Here is a 5,560-nt window from a genome sequence, read left to right as displayed (position 1 = left end):
GAATGCTCAGCCCTAAAGTCCAGAAGACAAGGCCTGCAGGGAACAAATTTCAGATGAAGTGCATGGATCTGGTCTGTGGTAGGGAAGAGGCTGCAGGTTCTCAAGATGCTAAAATGAATGAGAAGTTTATTCACAAAACATAGACAGGTATTATACTCTAAAGAGATCCTGTATCAAGTACCAACCTTGGTGAGGACCATTAGAAGAAAATAAACAAAGACCACCAAACAGTAATCTGAAACAAAGCTGCATTTATTTGCTTGTCTGGGAAGGGAGCAGGACTTCAGCTGGTGTCGCCATCTGCACTTGAAAAGATCAGTGAGGACAGAACAGAGGAGGTACACAAATTCTGAGTTCTGGTGTCTGGTTGGCTCACAAGCTGAGCATAAACTCTTCTTTGCAATTGGCCATTGCACTGCTTCACTCCTTAAAAGCGCAGGCACCATTCCCGAAGATGTCCAGGTGGGCTGCATGAAGCTCTAATGGACTCAGGGTCACTCCGCTGGCCTCTGTGTGTTGTTGACCTCAAGCTGATCAAATCTGTCCTTAACAGGATCTGTAGCACATTAGTACAGCTGGGTTGATCGAGTAAGACCCACCTGTTATCTGTCTCTTCGCTCATCTCTTTTGGAACTGCCAGACCAAACTTCCCTTTACTTGGTTACGGCAAAAGGCATATATGTATACTTAGAAAAAATAATTTTATAAGCAAGTTCTCCTTCAAGGTTATAAGAACAAAATATAAAGAGGCATTCAGATACTTGTACACAAATGTTCAGAGCCACACTATTCACAATGGCAAAAGGTGGGAACAACTCAAATGTACATCAACACATAGTGGATAAACAAAATCTGGTGTTCACACGCAAGGAAAGGGAATTCAACCCTAAAAAGGAAGGAAGTGCTGAGACCTGTGCCAACATGGATGAACCTCGAAAGCATCATGCCAAGTGAAAGGGGCCAGACAGCAAAGGTCAGATAGTCTCTGATTCTGTTTTTAGGAAAAATGGAGAATGGGGAAGTCCATAGAGAAATAATGTAAATGGGTGGTTTCCTGGGCTGGGGGAGAGGAAGCTGGGAAGAGAGTGCTGAATGGGTGCAGAGATTTGCCTTGGGGGATGAAAATGTTTTGGAAATAGAGGTTGTGGGTGCATAACACTGTAAATGGAGTAAATGCCACTGAATTGTACACTTTAAAATAAGTGATTCTTACGTAAACTTACCACAATAAAAAAAAGGGGGGGAAGAAAGGGATGAAGTAAACAGAACAGTTCAGGGATCTTTTGAGCCCCATTGAAATAAGAAAGAAAGGAAAAAAAATAGAGAAGAGGAAGCAGGGGCGGCTGACCAATGGGTGATCACTCAGCAAGAGACAGAAGGGAAGGGGGCAGGGGGACATCACCTCGAATGTAACAAGGTTGAAAACACCTGAAAAACAAACAAATCGACTCATTTCCAAACATTTAGCTATTTACCTTCTGCAAACAACCCAGGGATCTCAAAAATGTAAATGATTTTATAGAGAGACAACCACATCCCAGAAGTGCCTTTTCAAAGCTGCAGCCTGGAGGACCTGGGCTGGGGACAACCATGCAAGCAAGTGCCCCACCCCCTGCTGCACACCTGCAGGGGTCCAGGGTCTCTAAGGTGATAAGATCAATTTTTGGTATGTTTAGCTTTTTCTCACCCAAAACGTGTAAAAATTGCATTTCATACACTGTGCAAAAACTTAACAAATACGGAAGTGCATTCTCTTCTGAAGGATGTTTCTAATATTTCATAGACCACTTCACTGTAGATTACATACAGTGAAACCCTTTGTAAAAAGCCACGACCTTCCCGTGGCGTGCTAACAGGGATGGACCTTGAAGTCAAGATGCTCAGTGAAATTAGCCCCTCACCGAAGATGACAACTGCAGGACCCCACTTCTAGGAAGAATCTACCACAGCCAGACTCAGAGACCCAGAAAGTAGAGGGTGGGGGCGGGGGCTGGGGGAGAGGGAACCTGAGGAGTTGGTGCTCCACGGGGAGAGAGTTTCACTTGCGCAAGCACAAGTTATCCTAGAGATGTGTTGTACGACAAGGTGAGTCTACCAAACACCAGTGAGCTGGACACGTGAAATGGTGACGATGCCACAGTTCATGTGTTAGTAACTCATCTAAAAATTTAAAAATCATCTTGTTAATACTAATTTTTACTTTCTTGGTATTACAGTTTTATTGCCTGAGAGAAATAACAAGGCTTCAGGAGTTTAAACTGACCCTAGTTTGGGTCTGGATACACTTGAGAACATCACAAAAAAAATAACTGTGCACAACCACCACCAAAGCCATGGCTTAAGTGAAATAATCCCAGTTTATTAAAGACCTTCGGGGCTTGTATGTAAAAATTGTGCCTCTGTGGAAGGTCTGCACATCCAAGAATGTAAAATAGTGACACATTAAAAAAAACAACCCAAATGAGGTTGGCACTCAGGATTCATTTGGTGGCTGCTCTTGGATTTTTTTTTTTTTTTAAGAGAGAAAACCAGGCAGGCCTCAGGGCTTGGGGGTGGCTGGGGGGCCTCCCTCCGGGGTCCCTGCGGTCTGGCTGCCTGGATTGGGGCCCCGAGGGGGTGGCGCGGTGGGGGCTGTTGGGGCTGCAGCCACTGGGCACCGTACCACCCTCCAGTAAATCGGCCGGTGCGGGGCCTGTGAGGCCTGGATCCTGTGATGCGAGATGCTCAGCCCCGGGTGGCTCTGGACAGAGCCTGGTGGAGACAACCCGGGCACCCGGGGCTGCAGGGAGTCCTGCTGCCGTCGGAGGTGAACAACCACTGCTGGCCGGGTGTGGATGGTGGTGCTGGGCCGGGCAACACTCTGTGCCCCTGGAGCCTGTAAACCCGGACACTGTGGACTTCGACCCTGTGGCCCTGGGGTCTCTGCGCTCAGACACTGTGGCCCTGAGGCTTGTGTTCGTGGAGTCTGTGCCCCTGGACACCACGTGCCTGAAGCCTGGACCGCTGGCGGCTGAGGCCGTTGCGGGGCCCTCTGGGGAACCAGCTGGTAGACACACTGCTGCGGGGCTCGCTGCTGGCTGCTCCAGACCAGTGAACTGCGGGGGAGCTCCACCAGAGCAAAGGGCCTGAGGTCTGAAGTGTTTTTCAAAAGCACCTGAATGGTTCTGGGAGGAGGGGGAGGAGGACGAGGAAGCAGCGGCGGTGGTGTGGACCTCCGGTTTGGTAGCCGAGATCCTGCGGGCCGCTGGCCCAGCTGGATCCCCACAGGAGCGGGGGCCCTAGGGGCACACTCTCCCCCTGAGGCCTGGCTACAGCTAAAGGGGCCCACTAGTCTGATGACCTTCAGGCCAGGGGAGATGGTCGTGACCTGGACGTCAGGGGTTCTTTGTAACGTGCCTGTGGTGGACGGGGCGGCCGCAGGAAGGGAGCTACCTCTGTTCAGCTGGACAGACGATCTCTGGGAAAGACTGGGTGGCTGAGGAGCAGGGCCAGCAGATGGATGGGCCTGAGAGCTGCCCGCCTGCTGTGAGGTAAAGCTGTCACTGCAGGAGCTCTTCTCTAGGCTCCAGGGACGTCTCTTGAGTGGGGGTGGAGGTCTGGCTCCCCAGTCTGGCACTGAGGACCGGATGGACGCAGCCCTAGGCTGTGCTGACTGTGTCCCTGGAGAAGGCTGCCTGAGATGGGCTGAGCCACTGGAGCTGGGTGACATCTGCACTGGACACTGGGCGCTCTTCTGGACCAGTTGCTCGGATCGACTGACCACTCTCCCAGCATCAGTCTGTGGCCTGGGCAGGAAACTCTTGAACTGGTCATCTGTGGAGGGCTGGGGCAGACACGGCTCTCTCTCCCTTGTGGCTTCGTTCTCAGACCCATTTCCAGTGGCAAGTGAATTATCAGTTGGCTGCCTGACGGTCAACCTTGTTGCCTGGGATTGGTAGGCAGCCTCACATCCAACTGCAGAATCACCTAGTACCTCCTGGGTTGGTTGTGACTCCTCATATCTGACAGGCTTCTTCCCTGTAGCATATTTCTGCACATCCACTTGAGCTGGGACAGCCAAGTTACAGGGTCTCTGTATCCACGTATCTACACACTTGCCTGCTTTAAAAGTCTTAAGGCCATGATGCCCACTTGTTTTACTTTCTCTTATTTTTTTGCAAGAAGTCAGGATTCTTAGCTCAGGAGGAGGTGGACAATGGGACAGCTTCTGTTGCCGATTCAGAGCAGGCGCCGAAAACCTCTTGAGGCTCCTTTTCATGGGAAGAGTGTTTAGCTTTTGTTTGTTATAGAGCAGTCTATTTGCAATGCAGGCTACTGATACAGAAGGGTCTAGACACAGTGGTTCCGCTGTAGCTAAGATCAGTTGGCTCTCAAGCAAAAGTTTATCCTCCTGGGTCCAGTTCTGGTCATCACTGGCTATGGCCTCTACATCGCAGACTAACGTCTGCATGGTGGGACGTAGGAGAATATGCCTGCTTTGGTAACGTGGAGGTTCCCCAGCACTGGACTGCCTGTAGTCCCGTATCTCTGCTATGACACACCCCTGATGAAAAACGTTAACCGCAGACTTTTCCAGGAGATCCACCAATACAGGAGGTAATTCTTCTGCATCCAAGTATTCAAGCAGTTCCCCTTCTTCATAAGCCAGTGGAATGCTCTCTGAATATGATCCATGTTTCCCTTTGAGCATCAGGGAATAGCCCTGCTTTCCTGGGTACAGGTTGATCACCAAACAGGGCAACGACTCTCTCCTAAGAAGCTTCTCTAACAGGTTCACGTTGCTTCTTAATTCCTCCGTAACCTCAGGCTGTTTTTCACATTCTTCAACATAAATGTCATACAGTTTTTCCTGGAGAGACGCCTCTCCGCTCGATGAGTATTTCCTTTTCGGCGGTCTCTGCTGGGCGGTTGCAATGACATACTCCGCGCGATCCAAAGCTTGCTCTAGAGCCTGCTGCATGATGGGGACCCTGTAAGAAGAGCACATGGAAGTGGGTGATGAGCTCAGTCATGCAAATGCGGCCACTCCACAGTGGAGTGAGCAGTGTACCTCAGAATAAACACCAAGAAACCCGCCCCTCAACAAGCAGAGCACAAAATACCTGCGACTTGGAGAAATTCAGCGCTGGTCTAGCCTCTCGCTGCTGCAGATGGGCTGGAAGCAGGTCCCACCCCGCCCTCAGGGCATTGCTTCCCAGGTGTGCACAAACAGATTCCAGTCTCATCATTCCATTACCCACAGCCCACACTTCCTCCAAGGGCTTGGCTGTGATAGACCCTCTTTCCATATAACCTTGAAAGCAAGCATCCCAAACTACAAGTGGCCAACGTAAAAATCCATCATTTTTTGGTATGGCTTTAATACACACCAATTTTCATGGTAATCAGTTTCTGGGAAGGTCATGAAAGGTGGTCGTTTCTCTCTTTGGCGATCATGTCACCAAGAATTACTCACTGTCTTGGGAGTCTTTTGTTTGTTCCCAAGGGCAGGACTGCTCCTGGTGTCCATCTTCAGTTTAACACACCCAGTTCGTACCTCTTGACTCCAGGGACACTTGCT

The 5,560-nt window shown here is 50.0% G+C and overlaps 1 pseudogene; it reads right to left on the bottom strand.

The window, feature by feature from the left end:
* Positions 1 to 241: 241 nt before the first annotated feature.
* LOC113886914 lies at positions 242 to 4,961 on the bottom strand (annotated as a pseudogene).
* Between the last annotated feature and the right edge of the window lie 599 nt (positions 4,962 to 5,560).

This window comes from Bos indicus x Bos taurus, chromosome X (genome assembly GCF_003369695.1).
Source record: "Bos indicus x Bos taurus breed Angus x Brahman F1 hybrid chromosome X, Bos_hybrid_MaternalHap_v2.0, whole genome shotgun sequence".
NCBI lineage: Eukaryota > Metazoa > Chordata > Mammalia > Artiodactyla > Bovidae > Bos > Bos indicus x Bos taurus.
Note: the sequence above shows the minus strand (reverse complement) of the source record. Positions and strands in the feature narration are given on the sequence as shown.